Here is a 12,622-nt window from a genome sequence, read left to right as displayed (position 1 = left end):
TTGATATATTCAAATTTACACTAAATGTATGGCCATAAATTATAGCAGGATTAATCAGTGATCCAAGAGTACATTCAGCTGAAATGAGGTCATCAACCTTATACGTAAACCAAAGCCTCACACTTTAAGAGGGCAAAAGACACGACTGAAAGCTCTGTAGCATGATAGCCTCATTTTGAGTTGTTGAGTTTCATTGCAATTTTTATCTCTATATATTTAAAATACAGCTCATTTTCTAAAAGTTAACTATTGATGAGGCACTGTGAAAAACTATTTTATGAACTGCCTTGAGATGTCTTATTAATACCGAGGCAAATTTATTCTGTATTTGGCCTGTACTGCCATAATTGATTTCTATTTCTTAACTTGTTAGGCAATCAGTGGGAGAAGCTCATTTCCAGTGTCATCAAAGAAGATTACGTTTGAGAGCTTTGTTCAGTTAATTATCAGCACAGCTTTGCATTCGTTTCTTTGTTACATGGTTTTACCTAAAGGGCTGATGTTTATTTCCTAACAAGTTAATACCCGCATATGATGGCAGCATGAAGAATACCTTGCAATACCAAACATGACCTCCCAGGGAGAAGCACTGACCGGCACAGATGCTTCTCATTATCACGTGATGGTGCCGTGGTAAGAGAGCTGCTCAGCCCTTCCGTCTAGGCTCGGACTGTATCTGCCCTCGTGCAATTTCACAGTGTACCACAGTCCCCCTGTCATGGTATCATGAGAGGTAAATTGGTAGATTGCCATTGTTCCTTGTAAAGACTACAATTGCTGCTTATCACAGCCTACTCCTAAATACTCAGCGCTGCATTATGCCAGCGTGACATATATTATTTATTAGCTAATAGATTGTTGGTTCTGACTCTCTTGCTGCTGCCAGCAGTGATGCTACTGACTACTCTTTATAGTCATCCGGAGGAGGAATAGGGCCGTATAGAAGCCAGACACCTAAATCACAGCTTTAGCCATTACGGCTAAATATAGATTTCCTGCATTAGAAACAAAAAAATTAAAAACCCCACAGATTTTAGCGGCCTAAGACTTTTCCATTACTGTTTCCATATTGCTGATGTGGTCACCATAATCCACGAACAAGTGCATTCAAAATAATATTCGTTATTAACTGATGATGCAGTTCATACTTTCATGCTGGTGAAAAAAGTAGGTCCTCAGTTTAAAAACTCTTCAGTTTACTCCAACCCTCCAGCCTTGGAAGAAAATGAGGTATTGCACAGTGAACAAGTGAAACTTCAGGAGGATGCCAATCTGCGACTTGCACTGAAGTTTCTGCATGTGCTGTAACGAGCACCGGAAAGGACCAAAATAGCCTTTCCGGTCCTTCCAGCTTTAATGGAGAATACAGGCAGTTTTAAGCTTAATAGATTCTAAATATCTTGATATGCATCGTATATCTAAGGTTTTTATGGTATTTAGTGATCTGGGAAGCTATACTGGGACTGTCTTTATACCTATAGCTAACCAAGATAAGAAACCTCCAAGTTCTGTTCAATAAAAAATTGAGTTGTTCAGCTTCTCTGCTCACATTTTATATTTATTCATATGACTTAATATATGTGCCTTTTACTTAGATTGAAATTGAGCATCACTAAGCAGTCTATTATAGCATGCAATATGATACATAAAATTGCACCATACTCAGGAAAAAATTCAAAATAATGAAATTTTTTCCAAATCCTTTCCAGATAGCCAGAGAATTACACATAAATAAACACAGACATCTACGGGATTGCACAAAAATCACATTTACAATAGGAAAAAGTCTAGTCTATAATGTCCCAAGCAATTTATTTTCACAGTATCCCACAGAACACTGTTGTACATCTTAGAGATCTCTTCAATTAAAAATTGGAAAGTTTATTTTGATTTACAGCTGAAATTATCATTAGGAAGAAAACACATTTTTCTCCCTGTTAAAATGTGAGTTAAAACAACATGTCCCGAAGATTTATTACAAAATCCAAGAAATTCAATACCCAGCGCCACTACCTCAGCATTAACCTTAAGAGAAAGTTACCAGTTACTTATCAAAATCAGAAACATTTCCTCTTAGGGTGCTCACATCTGATAAAAGTAAGAAACAGCACAACCCAACAAAGTAAACAACAGCCTGTTTTTATCATGAATCCACGTATATAGCATAGACACCTATTAAGTAAAAGAACTTATTTCTAAAAATGAAAAGACTGAAGAAAATACTGAAGAAAAAGGGAAAGTCCTTTCAGAGGCGACCGTTATTTAACTCCAGAAGCTGTGAGTATACTGTTGCTGGGTCAGAAGGTATTATGCAATAACATGATGAGTTAGTATAAATGACCTCTGAAAACATCCAAAAAATTCATTTTTAATATGCGCGTATGTCTACTGTGATGAAGCTGAAGCAAAGTGGGTCGCAACTTCAGGAGCTCCCCTTTCCGGCTCCTGGCTTTCCCTCCTGGGCTCTGCCTGTTGGGAGCAGCAGGTCCGTACTCTGGAAGAGTAAATGCCTTCAGAGGGGTCTGCAGTAGGATCCCACAGCACTGCAGTGCTCCCAGCCACTGCCCCCTTCACCAGGTACCCCATCTGGCATTCACCAAGACTCCTTTCCTCTAAACCATGCAGACTCGAGACCAGACAGCCCCTCCCCAACGTGCTGTTTATATAAGAACAACATACGGAGTAAAACACTGACTGAAATGTCCTCCAGCAGGTAGCTTTAAATATAGTAGCACCATGAAAAATATTTTACCTGTGCTTGAAGTGACATGAAGCTCGAGGAAGTCACATAAGATCAAGATTTTCTTCTAAAAGTCACAGTAGCAGGCTGTTTGGCAAAATCCCAAACGTTGGCAAGAAAGCTACTGCGAATCTCGACTCCTTGCCTTGCCTTGAATGGCAAGCCAGAATTTGCCAATTAACTTGCACTTTGAAAAAAGGGCTGAGCATGAATAAATAAATACATATGATATGGCATCGTTACGGCAACGGGACATTTCAAAATGCTGAAGCCAATGGAAACGCTCAGGCTGAAGCGTGCTGGTCCAAACAGCACTTCTCCCTTGTCTCGAGCTGAAGATGTTTTCAGTTTTATCGTCTGCATGTGTCTGAATGAGGCCAACCTGCTGAGCCCCAGTGACAGCGTCCAGCTGAGAAAGAAGGAGGCGAGAGCAATTTGAACGCTGTTGTGAGAGCTGCCTGTGGCAGCATCATTTAAAAAAAAAAAAAAAACACACACAAAAAAACCCCCACAACAAGGCAGCTGCAACTTTCAAATAAGGCTGAGCGAAGAGACGGTTTATCAGTTGTTTGAATGGAAAAGACAGCGGCATTAAGAACCAGCAACAAACTTTTTTGGGGGTACTGCACCTCGTCTCTCTGGGAAAGATTTCCAGAGTTTTGCTCATACACCTCTGGTGATCACAGAGCACACAAATCTCATGAGTGGCATGTACTGACTGACCCTGCTCCCCTGAAAGTTTCTAGTAAAACTCCCTGGGAGCAGGATCGCACCCCTGGCTGGACAGGACATTTAGTTTCTCAGACCCTGCCTAGCCTGTAAAGCTCGGTGCTAGCTCTGCACTAACTTCGATAGGACTCTCCAGCTGAGCAAACTTGAACTCTTCAGTGCTCTTAAAATCTCACCAGTCAGGCTTTTCCCACTCCCAAGCCCATCCAGCCTGGCTGCTATTCTCCCTCTTCTAAACCAATCCTGGCAGGTCCTCAGAGCTACGGGATGCGGTCACTGAAATCCTTCGCCTAGGTCTCCTTTTAATAGCAAGGGCTTGATGACTGTGTATTTGCTAAGGAATGTTGCCTCCACCTGATGCTACTGACGCTTCCCTTTTTACACAAACATTTTAAAAGTGACAATTTTGACAGGGATGCTAGAGACGGTCTCATCTGCAATGAATTAAAACGTCCAAGAAACTGCAAACATACTGCTTATTTATATCTTAATCATTATGTAACTTGAGTTGAATGAAGTCCAAGACCTACTATAAATATGGACAGTACATGCATAGGGTATAAACAAAGGTCTGCCTTCACCCGGACAGTGACATTCCGACATAAGAAACACACTGAATGATTTCTAGACACCATGCAGTGAACATGCCCGTTTATAATGACACTTCGGTTTTTAAACCTGGGGGACTGACAGCATGCTACGTATCTACAGAAAGCATCTATGCCAGTATTTTTCAGACTCTACACAATGCTCCAGCTTTTCTTCTTTGACAGAGGGGATTTTTCAAGCCCCGGGTACGTGGAGTAATCCAAACGACAGCTATCTACCGAGAACGCTGAGGTTTTTGTATCATCAGGTTCCCACAAGCGCGATTAGAGCATCGGAAACAAATGACGAGCCTTTATCTTTAAAGCTCACCCACGGCAGGAGGTAGAATACTACGAAATGTCATTCCCACCCCTCCACCCCCCCTTCCCCCTTTAGCAGCTCTGAAGGAACAAAAATACAAGCCACGGTTTCCAAAACGCTCCAGCGTGAGGGCTGCCTTATTCTCCCCTCAAACTGATCCCAGCGAGCCGGAGAGAGAAAAACCCTGTGTCGGTCCAGCCCCGCCGAGCGGAACCCATCTCCGGCGGGGCGCTCCCGGGGCACTCCGGGGCTGTCGGCGGGAGAACGGCGCTCTCGCCCCCCCCGCTCCCCTCCCCGGTCCGGTCGCCCCGGGGGGCAGCCGGCAGTTTTCGCCTCCTTTGCAACTCCCACCCGTGCGAGAGGCGTGTGTGACTCGGTCCCCCTCGGTGTCGTCCCCCCCCCCCCCAAAAAAAAAAAAATACAAACAATCCCCAATAAATAAAAGCAAACGGCAGCCCTCGGCGGAGGAGAGATGCCCCGTCCGCTTACCTGGCTCCGCGGGCGGCCGGGGCACCACCGGGGGCTGGAGAAGGGATTCCCCGGCGCTGGCAGGGGCTGCTCGGGCTTCCCCGGGCACTGCGCGGCCGCCAAAGCCACGGCGAGAGGTTTGTTTTGGTCGTTCCTTCCCGGGGAGGGTTTTGCTCTACATTCCCGTCTCCACATCACCGCCCCCCCCCGACGCGGAGAGGACTGGGGGTGGGAAACCACAGCAAAGGCATCTCCCCTTCTATCCCCCCCCACCCCACCCCCACACCCCGGGGAGATGAAAAGCCGCCGAACGAGCAGCGCGGCGAGCGGCTGGGGTGGCGGGCGGAGGAAAGCGGAGGGGAGAGAGCCGCCGGTGGAGGGGGGGGCCGGGGGGGGAGAGAAGGATAAAAGCCGAGCCCGCTCTGCCCTCGCCCCGCTGTAATCCCCGGCTGCATGCGAGCTGCCGGCGCGGCCGCCCGTGTCTGCGGCTGTGCGCGGCGGCGGCGGCGGCGGGGGGGGGTGGGGGTGGGCACGGTTGCTGCCGGCCGGGGCGCGGGGGGCGCACACGGAGTGGTTTAGGTTGGAAGGGACCTTAAAGATCATCTAGTTCCAACCCCCCGTGCCACGGGCAGGGACACCTTCCACTAGATCAGGTTGCTCAGAGCCCCATGCATCCTGGCCTTGAACACTTCCAGGGATGGGGCATCCACAACTTCTCTGGGCAACGTGTTCCAGTGCCTCACCACCCTCACAGTGAAAAAATTCATCCTGATATTTAATCTAAATCTACCTTCCTCCAGTTTGAAGCCATTACCCCTCATCCCATCACGACATGCCCCTTGTAAAACATCCCTCCCCATCTTTCCTGTAGGCCCCCTTCCCCCGGAAAGGCTGGAATAAGGTCTCCCTGGAACCTTCTCTTCTCCAGGCTGAACAACCCCAACCCTCTCAGCCTGTCCTCATAGGAGAGGTGCTCCAGCCCTCTGGTCATCTTCATGGCCCTCCTCTGGACCCAGTCCAACAGGTCCATGTCCTTCTTGTGCTGAGGGCTCCAAAGCTGTACACAGTACTCCAGGTAGGGTGTCACTAGAGCTGAGTAGAGGGGCAGAATCACCTCCCTCAACCTTCTGGCCACACTTCTTTTGATGTAGCCAAGGATACAGTTGGCCTTCTGGGCTGCGAGCACGCATTGCCAACTCACTTTTAGCAATCAAGCAACACTCCCAAGTCCTCTCCTCAGGGTTGCTCTCAATCCATTCTTCATCCAGCCTGTATTTGTGCTTGAGATTACTGCGACCCATGTGCAAAACCTTGCACTTGACCTGGTTGAACTTCATGAGGTTGGCATGGGCTCACCTCTCCAGCCTGTCCAGGTCCCTGTGGATGGCATCCCTTCCCTCCAGCATGTCGACCATGCCACACAGCTTGGTGTCATATGTACTACCCCCTCCCACACACACCACCTGCTCCTGGTCGGTGCTACACCCACAGCACCATCCCTCCTCACTTTTCCTTTCCCCTTCCCCAGCCTGGGCAGGGCATGGAGACACAACACACGACACACAGGTGTTCCAACACACGGTATTCCCCAAGTCTGGCTGACAACCTGACAGCCCCATCCCAACCTGGCTGTTGGGATGCTGGGGGTGTGCTGCGGGTCAAACCCCATGGCAGAGGTGCAGTGTCTGGGGAATCAGGACCCCTCACAGGGTGGGGACTCACACGCTCTTGTCATCAAGTCTTGATGGGGTGGCAGGCTGCGGTCAAGGCTTCTGCTACTCCCGCTGCCTCTTCCTTCCTCCCATAGGGTTTAATAGTTCTTCTTTATTGCTTTTTAATGGAAAGTCCTTTATAATTCCCGATAATGGGAGGAAGTCTCTCTCCCTCACTCGGTGATGCCCCTCTGTATTTTAGGTATTCAACTAGAAAGCTGTTCTCCTTTTCAAGCTCTCCTCTCTCAGGTTTCATAACAGTTGCCCTGTAGCTTTGCCCTCTGCATTGTGTTTCTCAGGCTTCACCTCATCCTGTAGCCCTGAGATTCTGCCTTCAGCATTGCACATTCCGCTGCTGGGACGAAGGCTTTCCAACACGTTTATCAGCTTCCTTTTTTTTTTTTTTTTTTTTTTTTAATTCAAAGACCTCCTAATTCTTTTGAAAGCCATCCAAGAAACAGATTGGGCAGTATTGCCACCCTGATTGTAATTACAACCAACTAAAAATTAGGTTAAACTTTGAATGCTCATTTACTGTGTTAATTTCTCCCTGTTTTATTTACTTCCTTGCCCATCAGCTTGGGAACATATAGACATGTGGTTTTTAAAAAAAGATTGAGTATCATCTCCTGGCCTACCTTCTGAAGTTTTCTGAATGGGTACCACAGTAGTGGAAGTCCTAAGTGGTGCTGATTTCAAGGTTAGTTTTCTATGGAAATAAGAATGTTGAAACCTCCAGCAGAATGCACTTTGTCTGAAATCTGATCATCTGTGACCCAGACATCCATGCTCCTCACCCTATTTTATCCTCATGGTCAATTAGGGAAATAGTCTTCCATATCTTATACATGGTAAACGAAGCTCCATAGCTACCCATTCCTTTTGTTGACTACTCCCCGACTGAAATGTAAGTATGTATTCCACACATTCCATCCCTTGTGTGTGCAGGTGTCTATGGGTCTCATTCTTAATTTTGAACCAGCCGATTGTGAGATGTGGGCAAAACCCTCAAAGACAATTAAATTCCTAGAAGTTTAAGAAAAGAGGACAGCTGGGTGAAGAGCCTCGCTATGTATCCCTTTGTGCCCAGAGTGTGTCAAAGGTGGCATTAGGAGTTCACATGTTGTCCTGCAAAATCTGCATGTGATATGCCATGTTGGTGAGACAAGTTCAGCTGGAGCATGTGTCTTCTTAGCCATTGCAGCCAGTAAACTCATGAGATGGAGCTGTAGGAAACCAGAGTTCATTCATTCGAATGCTCATGGAATAATAGGTTCTCAGGAGCTCTGGCGCTTGTCTGCTGCTTTTCATGGTGCAGTGAGTGATGTTGAAGGCTGGAAGTGTTTTATAGAAGCAGACTGTATTTGTGAGGTTTTAATACTTGATTTTTCATTTTTTTTGACAAAGGGAGGCTCTCTTATTTCTCTCTTATACACACACACACAGACACTAATAGGACTTGCTTATTGGGAAAAGTGACAGAAAGAGCAGTCAATATGCAAGTTCCCCTCAGTTCTCCGGCTACGCCGGTGTGCATGCTGCTCCAGACGCTGCTCCAGAATAAGCAATTGATCTGCTTTCAAAAAGGAGGAACTATTCTGGAATTATTCTGAGCTATTGAGTCCCCAGTAAAAATAACTTTATTCTGGGAAAGAATTTTTACACGCAGAGGTATATTATCATACCTAGATACATGTTTACTTCACTGTATCTACATTATTCAGTTTTCCTTCATAAACAAAATGCTAACTGTTCTTGGCTTGCTGCTTTCTAGGCTGGGGGCTTTTCTGTTCACAAACACTCATCTTCTGCCTTTACACCAGTGCATTTGGAAATTGAAGAGAAGCCTTTGTGGTTCCTCTATTTACCAGGAAAAAGCAAAATATATGGCCACGCTAATGATCAGTATCTTGCAGACCATGCTGGAAACATTTACTTCAGAGGAGTTTTGTTCCAGATGGTCAGGTAAGGGGAAGAAAGTCACAGCTTGAATGAAAGAGAAATCTCTTTCCTACCAGGATTTCAGTTGCAGGATCTTTCTCCCTCATTAAAGATGTGTTCTTCAGAGCATCTTTCATCAAAGACCAGCTTCATGAACATGCTGGACCTCTTCCTTCTTGCTTTACGCCTGTTTGCATAGATGAGCCCACTAGGTATCTGTGAGGCAGTCCTTCCCAAATGTCCCCCTGGAGTGAGAGGAGCGGGTGAACAGAGGAAAGTGTGGATGAAGGAAGATGGGCAGACATTTGGAAAGGCATAGTTAAATCTTGACATGCAGGGAGGAAAATCACTCAAAATCACAATCTAGCTGTTGCAAGAAATAACTGTCATCTTCTCTGCTGACCATCTGGACCACACTAGTGAACTCATGTGACCCACACATTTGCTTCCTTTTGAAGAAACAAGAGTGGATTTGTGTTTGTCAGGGCCCCGAAGGCATCGCCAGGGCTTCTGGCCCTGCCCGGCCTCCCCTGGGGGCTCCCTCAACCCCTACCCATGGCCCAGGACCCCATTTCAGCTCAATCCACAGCTTTCTGTCCCTGCTCCAGCAACACTGGAGACACACCCCTGTGGAGAAGGGAATGGTCCTCTTACAGGCTGGCTTCATGGCTATTCTTCACTTGCAGGAGCAGGTATTTCAATAAGAAACAGGAGGGCTGCTGTCATCAATGTCAAAGTTGGCCTGTCTGTCTAAATAAAGAGTTGATCATTTTCCTGAGTCTAATCACTGTAGTTACTGCAAGGCCAAAATGTAATGTCAAGCAGTCTGGAGATGTCTCCTAATTTCACGGTGTTGAGTCCAACAAAGAAGAAGGTTCTGTTCTAGAGGAAGAGCAAACCCCATCCCAGTGCCCTTTCTATCACCCAAGACCTCCAGATAAAAACAAGTCAAACAAAGGCAGCTTCTTAGCCAAGTCTAATATTCTCTTAAAATAAATCACATCAGAAATAGCATCTGGCAATAGCGTAGCCCACCACAGTTCAGACCACGTCTGGTCTGGATTAGAGACTTCCTGAATCATGGAATAGCTTTCCATGCTTCCTAATGTGTGGTTTGGGGTTTTCTCTCTTCTTTTTCAGGTTTTGCTTTCCTTTTACCAGATTTCTGCAACTCAGAAGACTATGTTTTCTATTCCTCTTGCTACGGATCAGACCCCATCATATTTTCTCCAAGTCTTGGGTTCTGGAAGGGGCTCCAGCTCTTCCACAGGATGCAGTGGGACAGCAGTCTCACTAGTGCTTAAAGGCTATCTTGTAGGCACACCTAGAAATAGTATGCTGCTGCACACGGGGGCAATAGTGGCAGCTTTTTCTTTTCTAGCGCAGTAAGTGGAAACTTACAGGGCTGGGTATCACAAAACCAGCAATGGAGCTGAGCAAGAGCATAGCCAGGAAGGACAGATCATGGGCAAGTTGCCATTGTCAAATTAGCCACAACTTGGATGGGTTTTGAGGATTTTTTTTTTGGCTGTTTGTGAAAATTGATTCATTGTTCCTTTCTTCTCTGAGTGGAGTTTTTTTTTTTTTATTATTCTGGACAAAGTTGCACAAGAATATAGTAATTTCTGTTAGGGCTAAAATCAATCATAGACACAACATAACACAAACAGAAAATGAACTAAAAGGCGTATCGGTATGATTACAGTTGAATCAGAGTTGTAAAAACTGATTTATTTCAAATTTGGGCATCTCCTCATATGTAGAAGTCAAATAGATAAGATTTACTGGCTGTCTTTTTTGTCAAGCAGACAGAATGCTACTGAATGGCTCCTGGAGCTCCAGCCTGCAACATTTGGATATAGGGCTGTCCTTCATGTAACATAAGATGGCGATGATTTCCACAAACTCTAAAGTCTTTTTTTAAACATGAGCTGAATCTTAATCCCCTCTGTCAATTAAAATGTTAGCCGGTGTTATTCACAGACCTTTAAACTGAGATCCCTTATTTTGGCCTCATGCCAGGTCACCACCTGAAAAATGATTCAGCCTTGCTCATGAGTAGGTAGGGTATATCCCGGGTTTAAACTTGCCCTACTATTGCTTTCTAGAAGTTGCAGTAGCTTGGGCCAAGTTTATGACAAAAAACAACAAAAAAAAGCAGTCGAATAAAACCCAATCCTGTCATTCTAAAGACCTGACATTTCCTGATTATGTTATATCGAGGGAGCTGGGGGATGCTTATAGCCAAAGGTATACTTAGCATGAGGAGTGTCTAGGCGATCAGATATTGCCTTCTAGCTTTGAACTCTGCAAGCTCTGCAGTGCAAAAATGTGGTCCCTTAAGTACCATCTCCGAGGAGATGGCTTTTGTGTCTCCGGAAACATCCACTGCTTCTTCCTTGCAAGTGCAAGGTCCTGCACCTGGGGAGGAAGAATGCTAGGCACCAGTACAGGTTAGGGGCGGACCTGCTGGGAAGTAGCTCTGAGGAGAAGGGTCTGGGGGTCCTAGTAGACAGTAAATTATCCATGGCCCAGCAATGTGCCCTTGTTGCCAAAAAGGCCAATGGAATCCTGGGCTGCATGGGGAAGAGTGTGGCCAGTAGGTCGAGGGAGGTCATTCTCCCCTTCTACTCTGCACTGGTGAGGCCACAACTGGAATACTGTGTCCAGTTTTGGGCTCCCCAGTTCAAGAGGGACAGGGAACTGCTGGAGAGAGTCCAGTGAAGAGCAACTAAGATGATTAAGGGATTGGAGCATCTCCCTTATGAGGAAAGGCTGAGGGAGCTGGGACTCTTTAGCCTGGAGAAGAGAAGGCTGAGGGGAAACCTTATTAATACTTACAAGTATGTAAAGGGTGGGTTGAAGGAGGATGGAGCCAGGCTCTTTTCAATGGTTCCCAGTGACAGGACGAGGGGCAATGGGCACAAGTTAGAACACAGGAAGTTCTGTTCAAATACACGGAAAAACTTCTTTACGGTGAGGGTGACGGAGCACTGGCACAGGCTGCCCAGGGAGGTTGTGGAGTCCCCTTCTCTGGAGAGTTTCAAGACCCGCCTGGATGCAGTTCTGAGTAATGTGCTCTGGGCAATCCTGCTTTAGCAGGGGAGTTGGGCTAGATGATCTCTAGAGGTCCCTTCCAACTCTGAAAATTCTGTGATTCTGTGATTCCACAGCCGCCCACTGCTGCGGTGCCTAGCGCTGAGCAGGCAGGTCGGGCTGAGAGCGCTGCCTTCTTCCCCATCCCCGTGGAAGCACAGCCACACAAACGGGGCTCCCCCTTCCTGGGAGGGCTGTTGTGGAAGACGTCCTTTCCGAGCTCCTTTGAATGTTTGCAGTACCCACCTGGGGTTTATGTAGCAGGCAGAAATTCGTCTGCTTTTCCTCAGTCTGGTGAAATGGGAGTCAGAATTTTTAGGCTTTTCGCTTCGGATTATTTCTGCTCTATGTCAAATATGATTTAATGATAGATAACAATAACTTAGGTGTAAGCAGAAGGCATTTTCTGTGCAGATCGAAGCTGAAGGAAAACAGCGAGGACTGGAAGGAGGAAAGTTCAGCAGCCGCTCAGACTCACTGGCTAAATAAGTTCATAAGCAAGGGAGAATGAAACATCCAGGAGCAGAGGACTTTGCAATGGGAAGAAGCCAATTGCAGAGGGAGGAGGATCAGACTGTGATTAGTTGTGAGAGGTATGAAGCTTCTAATTATAAGGGCAATCCCCACGCTCCTCCCCTGCAGCCGACTTGAAGCGGATAGAGACTCCGAGCGGAGAGGTAGGGCCCGGCATGTGGGAGGAGAGCTTCCTCAATATCTTGTACTCTAACGGGCTCTCAGGAAACTACAAGGAGATTGATGTTCCTAAAACACAGTTTGAGGCTTTCCCAGAGCAGGGCAGTTCTGCAGGTAGCTGAGCAGATACCTGGGCAATGATGGCATAGTCCTGCTCCAACGTTGCGATGGCAACTGGGGAGTGAGCTTTCCAGAGACTGGACTGAAGCTGTTGTCAACACATAACTGATGAACTTGTGCTGCTGATAAATAAGTTAAATGTGGATTATTTGTTTAAAACTTACTGTATTCAAAAGTGAAGTGTTAGGCCTTGGAGCTCTCACTCCCATCATTA

At 46.4% G+C, this 12,622-nt stretch overlaps 1 protein-coding gene across 1 annotated transcript in view; it reads right to left on the bottom strand.

The window, feature by feature from the left end:
• KCNB2 (potassium voltage-gated channel subfamily B member 2) overlaps window positions 1-4,988 on the bottom strand; it is a gene marked incomplete at its 3' end in the record, with an annotated part of 203,600 nt that extends 198,612 nt beyond the window's left edge. Inside the window, exon 1 of the mRNA XM_082479117.1 lies at window positions 4,868-4,988. The remainder of the gene's footprint in view (window positions 1-4,867) is intronic.
• Window positions 4,989-12,622: the final 7,634 nt, after the last annotated feature.

This window comes from Vanellus vanellus, assembly GCF_965231255.1.
Source record: "Vanellus vanellus genome assembly, chromosome: 2".
In the NCBI taxonomy this organism is placed as follows: Eukaryota; Metazoa; Chordata; class Aves; order Charadriiformes; family Charadriidae; genus Vanellus; species Vanellus vanellus.
Note: the sequence above shows the minus strand (reverse complement) of the source record. Positions and strands in the feature narration are given on the sequence as shown.